We start from the raw sequence: 15,175 nt of genomic DNA on the forward strand, positions 1-15,175 counted from the left end.
TAATAATAACAGAGTCATTTTGGGTTACCCTAAAGACCCAAATTAAGTAGAATAAATAAAGGACAAACTAGTTTATTAATTATTATGGTTTAATAATTAATTAGAAATCAATAGAAATTATATTTGTAATTAATGAAACAATTTAACTATTAATGGGTGGAATCGTAATTAATTAACAACTGATTAATCAGAAATATTCCAGAACCATTATAGGAGTAAAAGGTGGGTGAATTTTTTTTTTTGAATAAGAGAGGATTTCAAATTTATGATCCCATCCTACATAGGATGGAAGATAAAACCTAAGAAGGAACCCAATGTTATAAATAGGGCCTTAGGGATCTCAATAATCCATTGTAACATCCAGGATTTGCAGGTACTAATATTATTTATTTATTGAATAATGGGTTGTTTTTTGTTTAGGCCAGGATAGTTGGGCTTTAAGATTTAGGATGAGAAGGACGTTACGTTGGGTGTACCATGTCAGTCACACGTATCGTACTCAAGAGGATTGGATAGGGAGGCCATGCACGTATGCCCAGCGTACCAAAGGGTACGCACAACTTACGAACACAGAGTCTAAAACCCTAACTTTTAGGGTTTGATCCCTATATAAAGGACCTTATGCCTTTGGTCCAGCCTCCCTCTCACCTTTAGGCAGCCACCATGAAAACCCTAACCTATATTTGTGTGTCCTTGTGATTTCGAAGCCATTTGAGAGTATATTGGTGTAGTTTTGGTGCTTTGGAAGAGAAAGGAGCTTGAAGAAGAGCAAGGATTCACCAAGAGCTTGTAGAACTAGGAGATTGGCATCATTTTTGACTCTTTTGAGGTATCAAGTTCCAAACATGACCATTGCATGCTTAGATTTGTTTATAGGAGTGTTTAAGGCCGCTTTTGGACTCTATTGTTGAGGCTTCTTGCATCTTAATGCTTTCAGACCATAGGAGCTGTCCTTTTGGGCTCTTAGAGGCACTAAGAGTCATAAAAATCGGACCTTAATAGTTAAGCCACAACCATGCAAGTGTTTGATGATCATAAAGCTTGTTAAAAGTACCAAAATCATGTTTTCACCCCAACCATGCATGCAAGCACATAAAATTTTGTGACTTTATGGATTAGGAGGTCTTAAAGGACCTGGATCTACATTTTGGACGTAAAAACTTAATAGATTAAGTCACAAATGAAGTCCCAAGAAAGATGATCAGTACACTAAGCGTACACCCCGATACGTTGCGTGTATGGGGTTAACTCCCTGTTTTGGTCAAGGCCAGCGTATATTGGGCGTACATGCTAGGTACACCGCGCGTACGCATGCAAAGTGGCTATATTGGGATTTTTGGGCCTTAGGGGACTGGGCTTGAACTATTGGGTCCCGTGGCTACTGTGGAGCATAGTTCTGGGCCTGGGAATTTGGAATCATAAGTATTGGGCTTTTGGACCATATTGGGCCACTTGAGATTATTTCATTTTGGGCTAATGACTTAATAGAATTGTGAAAAGGCCATTTGAAGGGTTAGGTCCAATTTAGAAAATTGGTCCATTAGTGGGGCCTTAGGGAGCCTTTGATGGGCCATGGGTGCATTGGATTTAATAAGTTAGAATTGGGGCTTAGGAAGGGCTTAAGTTATGCCAAAGGGGTAAAATGGTCATTTTACCCTAAGCAGTGTTATAGATTTTGATTGAGTGTTATTATTATGGTAGCTGGGAGTCATCGGAGCAGCTTTTAGAGATTACTTCCCGTGAGATTTGACACTCAGCTTTACGATGTGAGTTACCTTCCAGTAGAAGTGGGTCGAAGGCACCAATGTCGGCCTACTAGTAGTTGCTTATAGTTGAGATGATTGTCTTTGTGATAATTTGTCACACCCCCAAACGAAGATGGCGGAAACATTTGGGGATGGAGGATGTCATGTACAATATCATAACAATGCACAATAGTAAAACAAACAACAGCATCCATTGCATTAATAAAATAGTTAATACATGAGTGTTCATTGAATAGTAGTATAACACCAAAAAATGTAAAGCAAAATAAAAGATAAGTCTGAACATGCTCCGTCTTCTCAAAAACCTATGCTCGCGTACCTGTCTACTCGTTTCCTGATAATACATGTTATTTTGAAAGAGAGTATCAACATTTAAGTTGGTGGGTGCATAAGTATTTTAGTGTCAAGTGTTTGCATTTGTTTCATGAAAATGTTTGTATTTGTTTAGTGAAAATGTTTGTATCTACTTAGTGAAAATGTTTGTATCTTTTCCAGAAAATCTTATATTTTCTACATTAAATGAAAAGTAATCTTCTACCAAAGACCAGACTGTTTGTATTTTCTGTTCTTTTGAAAATAGTGTAAAATATATGTTTGTACTTGAAATAGTATAAATGTATGTTTTCCATATTTGTAAAACTATCTTTACTCGAAAATTGTATGCATTTCTCATGTGAGAATATCACTATATGAATGTAATGGAAAAATGAAGATTTACAGTAGTATGGTATAAAATACATACTGATGCATTAACTGCCTTGAAAACCAAACTGGTTAATTAAGGTTAAAATGTGATTAGGTTATAACCATGCTTGATAGACTAGTATGAAACACGACGTTCTTCAGGCATCGAAAATGATATGACATTTGTCACCCGTAGACCTGCAAGTCCCACTGTAGCTAGCAGCAAGGTGTGGGATGGTCAATCCTGTATAGATCTATACACAAAATCACGCTCTCCCTCCATGAGACTTTGGTTACAAAACGTGACATAGCAAGAATATTGTTATGCCATGAAATAGTATCTCACATTTTAGTTATCTTGTTCTTGTTATAGTATGTAAGTTCCTTATTGTTCTTGTAAATGAATAGTATACTTTGTAATGAATAGTAATAGTATGTATGTATTGAATCATGTATTGTTTCTCTGTTTTAGAAATAGTATGTAGTGATCTTCTAAACTATACCTATTATAGTTTACTAGTATGTTTGTTTGAACTATTACTGATTTGTAGAAAATACTCAATTGCCCAACATATGCAACTAATTTAAGTATATTCCTTGAAAATGAGGTTTAGTATTCAGGCATATATTTAGCAAGTATAACTATGATTTAACTGACAGTCGTACTAGTGATCCTACCCTAAACCCACAACCAAACAAGGAACAGGAGTTACGGTATTTAGCAATAGTCCTAAGTCTATTAAAGCATACTTATAGATAAATATGTACACGAATATGATATTAATATAAACAAAAATCTAAAAATAGTTTAAAAGTGTTTTAAAGTGATTTTAACAACATTTGAGCATAAGAAATCCTTTTGTTTGTTTGTTTCCACATGCAAATGATTAACACAAATAAATTGTGTTCTACTTGTATTCTTCCCCTAAAAGAATTTTAAAAGGTAAATTGTAGGAGTATGAACTCACGTTTTGTGAGTGATTCAATTAAAGGTTCGATATAGGATGATTTTTTTCCACTAGTGAAGTCCTGTAACAAAATCAAGTCCTAAACACAATTCACGTAGTATATATGTGTATAATTAGGGAATATATAAGCAAGTATGTTAAGGAAACACCTTGGGATGCAAGATTTACTAATAAAAGAAGTGTTAGAAGCAAAATCAAGCAACTCCTTGGAGTTCACGGATGGGCTTCGGTGTTTACGGCCACACACGGTTCATGGCCACATGAATATTCGAGTGTTTTCGGCCGTAAACTCAAGTGTGTTCTTGGTGAAACCAAGGAGATCCAAGGGTTTATGACTGTCAACTCATAAATGATGGTGATTGATCGATGAAAAGAAGAACACTAGATGTTCTTAATGAGATCCGAAGGTGAATCAAATGATCTGCGGGTGATGGCTGAGATAAAACTAGGAGTTTTCAGTTGAAGATCTTGAGAGAAAAAAAAGCTTGAGTTTTCGGCTAGAAGTGTAGAATTGAGCAAATTTCCGATCAAACACACACACACACACACACACACACACATATATATATATATATATATATATACATATATGGGAGAGTTTACGGTCCGAAGGAGTTTACGGCCGCGAACCGAAGGTTTACGGCTGCAAACCGTTTGCGGTTCGAGCCGTTTGCGGTCCGAGGGTTCACCGCCTATGCGCGGGTTTGCGGCTCATGCGAAGGTCCTCGGTTCCAAATGTTTTAAATTTCAAATTTCTACAACCCTATTTAACTAAGTGTTTAACATGCAAAGGTTATTAATCTAACCTTAAGATTACTCAAAGCACAAGTTTGACTTTTATTGGATAAGTTTGACTTTTACAAGAATAGAAATTACGAGTTGTCACATCATCCCACCGTTAAAAGGAATTTCATCCCAAAATTAAGTCAATAGAGATACACATGGACTAGGGAAGATATGAGGATGCTTAAGTTTCATTTGATCCTCCGCTCCCAAGTGAATTCAGGTCCCCGCATTGCATTCCAACGAACCTTCACTATCAGAATACGGCTTTGTTTGGTTTGCTTGACTTCCCTATCCATGATTTCTACGGGTTCTTCCATGAATTTGAGGCTCTCATTGATCTAGATTTCATCAAGTGGGATAACAAGAGTCTCATCAGATAGACACTTCTTTAAGTTCGACATGTGGAAAGTAGGGTGTACGTTGTTGAGTTCTTGAGGTAGTTGAGCTTGTAAGCTACAGGGTCGATTCATGCGAGAATCTTGAAAGTCCCTATGTACCTTGGATTCAGTTTTTCATGCTTTCCGAAGCGTATCACACCCTTACAGGGTGAGACGTTTAATAGGACACGATCACCAACCTGAAATTCCAAGGGTTTTCCTCTTTTGTCAGCGTAGCTTTTTTGTTTGTCTCTAGAGGCTTTCAATCGTTCCCTAATTTGTACTATCTTATCTGTAGTCTCTAGGATGATTTTTGTATGGGTGAGAGTGTTGTCAGGGACTTGCCCTTTAGCTAACTAAGTATCCCCCACTTCAACCCAGCATAGAGGTGATCTGCACTTGCGGCCATATAGTGCTTCGAATTGAGCAACCTTTATGCTAGTGTGATAACTGTTATTGTAAGAGAACTCGACAAGGGGTAAATGAGTATCCCATTCCTTTCCAAAGTCTATCACACAGGCTCACAACATATCTTCTAGAGTTTGAATAGTCCTCTCACTCTGTCCGTCAGTTTGTAGATGGTAGGTTGTACTCATATCCAACCTAGTTCCTAGCGCCTTTTGTAGTGACTGCCATAACCTCAAGGTGAATCTACTATCTCTATTATAGATAATCGATATGAGTACACCATGTAGCCGTACTATCTCTCTAAGGTAGGTTATGGTCTGTTTCTCCATTTTGTCCGTTTTCTTAATTGGTAGGAAGTGTGCGGATTTGGTTAACCAGTCCCCAATCACCCAAATGGCATCGAGACCACCCTTTATCTTAGGCAACTTGGTTATGAAGTCCATTGTAATCCACTCCCACCTCTACTCAGGTATCTCCGGTTGTTGTAGTAAACCTGAGGGATTTTGATATTCTACCTTAACTTTGGTGCAAGTAAGACACTTGCCCACGAAGGTAGTAATCTCTACTTTCATGTTAGGCCACCAATATAACTTTTTGAGATCCAGATACATCTTGTCTGAACCTAGATGAATGGTGTATCGAGTATCGTGTGCTTCATTCATGACCACGTCTCTGAATCCACCATGTTTTGGTGTCCAAATCCGATCCATGAGGTATAAGGCTCCGTCACCCTTGACTTCTAATTTTTTTATCCATCCCTCTCAGCGATTCACCTGCCATATTACCAAGTTTTAAGGCTTCCTGCTGAGCCTCCTTAATTTATGTGGCAGATGTGAATGGATTGTCATAGTTAATGCCTTAACTCTACGACCTGAGTACTCCTTCCGACTTAAGGCGTCAGCTACTACGTTGGCTTTACCGGGATGATAACGAATTTCACATTCGTAGTCATTTAGTAGCTCCACCCACCGTCGTTGTCTCATGTTGAGCTCCTTCTAATCGAATATATGTTGAAGGATTTTGTGGTCTATAAAGATAGTGCTTTTTGTACCATACAGGTAGGGGTGAGCGCGGTGCGGTTCGGTGCGGTTATTAGCTAAAACCTCACCACTAACCGCAAATGCGGTTAATCCATTTTGAAAACCGCATAGTGCGGTTATTTTTGCGGTGCGGTTATTTTTGCGGTGCGGTTTTGTTTTTTCTGTGTTGCGGTTATTAACCGCATGGATTTGGTGCGGTTATTTTGTGTGGTTTTTAACCACAATTTAGAGCTCAAACGGTTTTAAAAGTTCAAACATATTACTTGTAATAATAAAAAAACCATAAAGTATAAGACAATTAACTTAAATTACAAACAACTAATATCTTAAAAACATCAAATCAATAGTAATTTACAAAAAATATCTTAAAATTATCGAATTTCACCATTTTTCAAAGTTAAACATAACAAAACACCAATATTTTTGTCTTCTAGTATTTTATCCATCTTTCATCCATGAAACTTATGTTATTTTTAGTATTTAATATATTAATAAATAATTAAAAAAATTGTATATAACATATGCAGTGCGGTGCGGTTTTTTTGCGGTTTTTGAAAACTAATAACCGCACCGCACCGCAAATTTGCGGTTTTTGAAAAACAGAAAACCTCATCATCGGTTTTAATTGCGGTTGCGGTTTATCGGTTGCGGTTTATGCGGTTTTTGCGGTTAAATTTAATTGCAGTGCGGTTTTTGCTCACCCCTACATACAGGTAGTGTCTCCAGATCTTCAGAGCAAATACCACTGCTCCTAATGCACGATCATGTGTAGTGTAGTTGACTTCGTACGTCTTAAGCTGTCTTGAGGCATAGGCGATGACCTTTCCCCGTTGCATAAGAACACAACCAAGCCCTTGGTTGGATGCATCACAATAAACCACAAAATCTTCTATCCCTTCTGGGAGGGATAATTGTTGGGTTTTGAGCATTCTAACACTCCTATTGTGTACATGCAACCCTAAATACCTTGGATCTATGTTTTATCCATTATACATGCAAATATGAATATTCCAAGGTATTACCCTAACTAGCATACAAACTTTGATACTTGGGTAATAAAATAGATAGAATACATATCTTGTTGATGTAGCTTGACTCCATGAAGCTTGAGATCCTAGTGCCCCAAGTATGACACCTCAAATGGTTCACACAACATCATCAACACTTGGAATAACCATGAGAAGAGGATATGAGACTTGGAAATTGGCTTGCCCTCCATATTATGCACTAGTGCCTATTTCTTGAGCTAAATGAGTCCTTATATAGTGTGCAGATTAGGGTTACACCATGTAACCCATGACTTTAACCATTCCTTATGCTCCATGGGTTTTAACCTCCATGGAGTATCCATGGGTCACCACATGGGTTAAACCCAACATAAGGAATCATGGATCATAAGCCCACATATATAAGAATGAAGGATTTACACAATCAATCCCCATATATTTAATTAGTCTCTTTTGATCACTAAATTAAGTCCAAATTAATTCTTGATCAATACTAATTAAATAACATGATTTCATATTAATATATTAGAAGTTATAATATATTAATATGTCACAAATGTCTTTTTCTCATAAAAGGTTTATCCAAATGTTCCGATGCCATGCAACCCAAATGGACCATGCTGAGTTGGGTCAAGTAAATAACAATTATATTTATGGACTTAGACACTAATCCAACAGTCTCCCACTTGGATAAGTCTAAAACTATTATTGAGTATGACGTTAAAACCTAACTAGCAATCATAGCTCTCAAAAGCCGTTGTCGAACTCTGACCTTGTCGATGAACTTTGACCTTTGTCAATGACTTGTCTAGTAGATAAGGGATCATATATTCCTCTATTCTAGATATCATATGGACTGAGACATAGATTATCAATCATTCTCTCACTCCATTTGTTGTTTCCCGATTTTTGATTCATGATGACTGGCTGATTGAATAGATCAAATCAGTTCTGGCTTGGACAAGCACTCACATATGTCATCATTAAATTATCAAGGGGCCCACATATATCGCTTTTATCCCGAAGGTAAAAGGAATGGATAAACTTCAACTCATATGGCTTGTTCTACTACTTATTGAATCATACACAAAGGCATGTTTTATAACATCGAGTTACCAATGCGTTTTTGTGCTATCAATATATAACCAACTCATAGTAACAACTCATATATCTAGGTTTGAAGAATATAAGATATTATCATCTCATTATTACTCGTGATAAAATCCATGAAGTGATTCAAGTGAGCGTGGGTTGAATCCAATACTAATAACTTATGAGCACTCATGAGTGGTGTAGCACCTCTTTGCTATGTCCAACATGTTAGACATCTACAAGCCAACTGATGACAGTCTTGATTCATATCTACTTCCAACCTATGACAGACTATGGATGGTTTGAATAACTTAGTCATTCAGGAAGAATGACCTAGTTTATTCTGGAAGTCAAAATATGCAAAATGAAATACAAGAATAATTGAATCTAGTATTGTATCAAAACATATGAATATAAATAGAACACTTTTATTTATCACCATACTGATTACTCATTATTCATTGTTTTGGTTTTAACAACTTTATACTTGAATTAAAAACACTAGTTGTTCCATGCTCCAGGCATGTACACTATGTTCTTCTAAACAATAGCTTTGCCATACACCAAGTATGCACTCTATGTGTGTCTATGATCCTTACTTTGTGAACTAGATCGATTGAACATAATTTCAATGATTCTCTTTTCACACTCCTAAATCCTTATCGAAAAATGTAAGAATTCCAAATTCCTATAATTTATCGAAATCTGTTAGATTGTAAACTTATATGCATAGACACTCTTGTAATGATTATTTACAAAGTCACAAAGACTTATCAACATACATTACAGAGTATTCCAATTGAGATCAGTTCTAGGGAAATAAAGTCTCAAATTCAAAGTACTTTGCTTTGAATATCTTCCTTGCATTAACTTTTCTCTAATCTTACACAGATTGCTTCCACCTATGGAGACAACTCCATATTGCCATTTTGACTATCATTTCTAAACAAGATTTGCCACTTTTCAGAACATGTCAATATGGTCTTTCTAGAATTAACATTATACTTCCAACTATCGCTGAGCAATTAATCTTTGGTAAGCCTTAGACTGTCCTCGACAATTTCTTAATCATTTTAGTCATATCCAATTCCAGACTTTTTCCCCTTTCTTAATGCCCTAGGCATTTGGAAAATTTAGAAAGGATGAATATTATAGCAAATGCAATCGATCCTATATCCGAAGCATATGGGACATGATTCATGATGTCTCACATAAAGACATGATACTAGACCGGTCTTTTGCTACAATATTTCTATTTGCCAAGTTCTCATAATTCAGATTATAAAAAGGGATGTCGTAATCATGATCGAATTTTAGAACGCAAATAATGGACCCATATATAGAATTTCCTTATGTTCAGCCATTCCAACACAAAATTCATATATATATATATATATATATATATATATATATATATATATATATATATATCCATGACTAAAGATGATTAAAACCTCAATTTAAGCTTTTAGAATTGAAATGAAGTATTTCCTTAGAATTTCCTTATGTTGAGCCATTACAACACAAAATTCATATATATCCTTGACTAAAGATGATTAAAACCTCAATCTAATCTTTTAGAATTGAAATGAAGTATAATTTCCTCTCCCTTAATTATAGCAAACCAACTTTTCAACCCCTGCAACTTCAAGAATTGAAACTTTTGTTTTCTATAATTAACATTTCTATCTTGAAATACTAATAATAATTACCATACTCCCACTAACATGATGATTATTAGCATAACACTTATGCTCCCACTAGCTTTGACATGTACTTAGAAATCAACTGAACTTCTAGAAATCAATAATCTATTGAATTTCTTACCAAAGTTCAGGTTTCTGATACGAGATGTTTTGATAACACTTTATCAAAATCATACACCTTGTCTTAGATAGCTCACAGGTGTGTCTAAACAATTTTAGAACTATGAAAAGGGATGTCGTAATCATAGTCTCGATTGTTTAGACTTTTGTCATTTCTCATAGGTCCATGTTAGTGTGTCGGTTAACCACGCACACTCCACTAACGACTTTGAGAATGCAAAGATCACAATTGCTATCTTACTTAAAATCTACTGGTGGAAGTGTTTCCTCACCATCATTTTCAGGAATCGGAGAGAAAACTTATGACCCTTAGATTTTATGGTGTATGTGTTCTTATCCACATGAATTTGTCAAAAACATAATCACAAGATTAGGTTAGTGACAAATTCAAACTCATATGGATTAAACTTGTGCAATCTTAACTTCTTGTTACCTGGTAGTACAAGAGCCTGCCATTGCTTCCAAGTTGTTTATGCAACCAATTGATAACTCTCAGAACTCATATGCAAAGCCAACTTTAACTGGAATGGGCACAGAAATAGAAATATGTCAACATGATAGGTTATAAACCTCAAGTCGTGAGCTAGTGATAAAATACAGGTTTTATTCTTGATTAGTTCTTGAACCTTTTTCAATATCTTTAAGACTCCCACTATCCTCTTGACATATAAGACTCACTTGTCAAATATTCAAGAGATAATGCGGATTCTTTATCAAGACAAACACTTCACACAATTGGCCTTAGTTGGTTTTTGTATTATCCAAAACATCACAACTGACTAATTTCAAATGTACAAGAGTAGGACACTTTTTACTCTTACATTTGACAAGTGTTAATAAACCTTCTTTAAGATGTGTCACTCAAATTACAATCTTGGAGTGTGATTCTAAGACTTGTTTTGGAACGAAGTATGACTCAGCTTCTTGATTTAAACATTTCAACAATTCATGACTCCTCTTATTAGCCATAAGAATGCACTAAGATGTCCTTAGAAGACCAATTGTGATATGGTTCTTTAATCATTAAGATGATCACAAACCATGATAATAAAGTACTCTTCCATCTTTTCAGATTTGTGAAACTTTTATCTTTCTACCTAATTTGATTATTCTCATCCGTTCTGCCATACATTGAAACTTTTCCAATGTTTCAGGATTATACTTAAACTTGTAAGTATAACCATATTTACTAACTTTAGTATATCATGACGAATGATATTCACGATCTTTTGTGGTGGACTTGATCAGTTCACACGAATGTTTACTCGATCCCTTAGTCCTTCATTTGACTCACATATACACGTGAACAAGGAATTGGTCTTAATTTTCCAAAGATGGAAATTCTCATTCATCATACTATGCAACTTTCATGATTCCAAGTTTCGGTCCAATTGGAACTTGATTGATGAGAATATTTCCTTATTGATAAATTTAGACACTACCACAAATGACAGAATCAAATTCAATTTTCTAATATTGCTAGAAACTTACAAACATAAAGTTTTCATAAATGCCATTGCAAGGAGATATAAAATAAAGTAAAACTTTTATTTATTTATAAAGATGCGGAAAAAACTTTTCCTTACAATGCAACTTGAAATGAAAACTATGCTATTACATGTTTTCTAGCAATCTATCACAACTCTTAAGAAGTAGCTCAAGAATCCGATCTTCAAACCATGCGATAGAAATCCATCTACGCGATCAGATTCAACATACTATTTCTAAGTTTCCTTCCATGGAAGTTTGGGAAGTTGATCTTCTAATCAAATTTTCTTTACTAGTCCACCAAATCATTTCTAATTTAGCAGCACCAAGCAAATAGATAAGATCATTAAGGGTCATGTCATAGTCTGTTTCATAGTAGTCCCAAATGAACCCACTATGTGATTTAGAAAGTGATTGAACATCCAACTTTTTTAAGACTTTGACACCTAACTCTCCCGGCTTGTCAATATGTGACTTCATATCCAAAATGCGATCACACATAGACCTTTCTTGCCAATAGGGCTTGAGTGACCTTGAACTTATGGGTTAGGGAGAATAACTGGAGGAGGAGGAGGAGATGAAGTTCCAAGAGATTTGGGAAGATCAAAGATGTTTGAATTAGACATCTTTTGGGAGATATTCAAGATAGTTGATCTAAAGTCCTTAATATAACACCCAATATGAAATATTAAGGCTAGGACCCAACACAATACTTTTATAACTTGGAAGAGGGATATCGTATTCCAAGCTATAAAATATTTGAAGGTAGACGAATGACAATTCACCATTTTCCACCATAAAACGAAATAATTTAATTAGGTTTTACTTGGATTTGAAACTCCTATATCTTTTGAGATTCATTGAACTTTTCAATGGCATGTTTCAATCTCGATTGTGCCCTCTCAAGTTTTGTGACTGGCATGCCGAGGATCACAAAAGAAGGTGTGAATAACCATGAAAATATACTTGGTACCCTTAACATTTACCCCTCAATCGATATGCCGGTTAACCACAGGCACTCCACCGATACTATGATAAATATTAAGTTACCCTTTGCCTAACTTGTTAAATCAAGCTAGTGTGTCAGTTAACCACACACGCTCCACTAACCAACTTAAGCAAAGTGTAATTTAATGGGTTAGCACCAAATTCACATTTTCCTAAGTAACTAAGATTTGGTATTAATGAGAGTTTAGTTACTTAGTATTTATCATTAATACTTTTAATGAAGGGATAATTATAGTCCTTGTCCTACCCGTTCGGCTAATGACCCTCCACCAGTCAAGGAAGCGGTGGGTGAGAGTGGACACCCATTAAACTGCCACTTTATAGGCAGTAACCTTATACCCCCTTATAGACGGCTTCGTGAATGAGGCCTACTAACGGTAAGAATGACTTGATCTTATACATATACATATACACACACACACACATATATATATATATATATATATATATATTATTAACTTATAATACTATAAAGTATAAGGGTTGAATTTTAACTTTTAAACTTCTAAGGGATTAACTTGGAATTAAAGTATTCATGAAAGAAAACTTTTCAAATTCCAAAACTTGAGGGCAAGTGTTGAACAATTCAAAAAGTTTTCAATTCCATAACTTATGTGTTTAAAGTAGTTTTAATTAAAAAACTCTTCAAGTTCCATAACTTGTGGACAAGTTATGGAAGACTTTAAACTATTAAAAGAATATGATTTTTCTTTATTCATAACATATGGAAATATTTATGAGTTTTATGAATCTTAAATGTGACTTTTCATATAACTTGAGGACAAGTTACAAAAACACATTTTAAAATCAACTCTTAAATTAATTTTGATTGAAAACAACAATTTCACATAACTATTCTATTATTCTAAGCAATTCATAAGAACAAGATAATTCAAATCAAACTTTTTCATGAAATTAGCCTAACCATTAAACTAATACAAAACATGAATCTATTGATAATTTTATTTGAAATTGGATTAACATGAACATTACCACATCAAAAGCAAATTTATAGGTTCAAAAACAACTTATGGTAATGTTCCTAGTCCATTTCCAGCCAAAAAATGTTGTCAGGGGGTCCAACTCGTCGAGTGCATGAACCAACTCCGCAACTTAGATGGGTTTAGCCGTGGACTCGTCGAGTCCATTCATAGACTCGGCGAGTCTGCTATTCAAACAGCAAAAAACTTTGAGTTTTTCAGCAATTTAAACAAGTATAACAAGAAAACAAGTTTAGGCTCTGATACCACTGTTGGGTTTTGAACATTCTAACACTCCTATCATGTACATGCAATCCTAAATACCTTGGATCTATGTTTTCTCTATTATACATGCAAATATGAATATTCCAAGGTATTACCCTAACTAGCATACAAACTTTGATGCTTGGGTAATAAAATAGATAGAATACATACTTTGTTGATATAGGTTGACTCCATGAAGCTCGAGAGCCTAGTGCCCCAAGTGTGACACCTTAAATGGTTCACACAACATCATCAACACTTGGAATAACCATGAAAAGAGGATATGAGACTTGGAAATCGGCTTGCCCTCCATATTATGCACTAGTGCCAATTTCTTGAGCTAAAGGGGTCCTTATATAGTGTGCACATTAGGGTTACACCATGTAACCCATGACTTTAACCATTCCTTATGCTCCATGGGTTTTAACCTCCATGGAGTATCCATGGGTCACCACATGGGTTAAACCCAACATAAGGAATCATGAATCATAAGCCCACATATATAAGAATGAATGATTTACACAATCAATCCCCATATATTTAATTAGTCTCTTTTGATCACTAAATTAAGTTCAAATTAATTCTTGATCAATACTAATTAAATAACATGATTTCATATTAACATATTAAAAGTTATAATATATTAATATGTCACAAATGTCTTTTTCTCACTCGCAAGAGAGCCTCGATCAAAGACATTTACTTGAGGATGACGGTAGTGACTCCGCTGTTGGAGCAGATCCGAGAGGCGTAAGTTGAGGGTTTGAAGAAGGAACACCGAAAGTGCGAACGGATCATAGGCCAGGTGGTCTCGTTTGACTACGATAACCGGGGGCTGCCGACCCTACACGGGAGGGTCTAGCTCCCGTGCTGGGGAGAAGTACGACAGATTTTGATGATTGTGGCCCACAAATACAGGTTTTCTATCCATCCCCGGGCAAAGAAGATGTACAAAGATCTTCATCCAGGCTACTGGTGGCCCTGCAGGAAGCGGGATGTAGCCTAGTACGTAGAGTGATGCCTGACCTGCAGGAAGGTCAAGGCGGAGCATCAGTAGTCTCACGGAAAGATGCAACCGTTGATCGTCCCCATGTGGAAATGGGAAGAGATTACCATGGATTTTGATCACCAAGTTTCCCAGGACTGCACGGGGAGTGGATTCCATATGGGTCATTGTGGATCAGTTAACCAAGAGTGTCTATTTCATACCGATCCAGGAGAGCATTTCGGCCGAGAAGCTGGCCGACATCTATATTCGAGAGGTTGTAGCCCGACACGGAGTGCCAGTCTCTGTGACTTCTGATGGAGATGTGCGGTTTACTTCCAGATTCTGGAAGAAATTTCATGACGATTTGGGTGCTTGTCTGCACTTTAGCACTGCTTTCCACCCGCAGACGGATAGTCAGTGCGAGCGGACCATGCAGACATTGGAGGATATGCTGCGGGCAGGCGTATTAGACTTTGGTGGTAGCTGGGATACC

Source organism: Lactuca saligna, chromosome 7, assembly GCF_052625555.1.
Source record: "Lactuca saligna cultivar CGN05327 chromosome 7, ASM5262555v1, whole genome shotgun sequence".
NCBI lineage: Eukaryota > Viridiplantae > Streptophyta > Magnoliopsida > Asterales > Asteraceae > Lactuca > Lactuca saligna.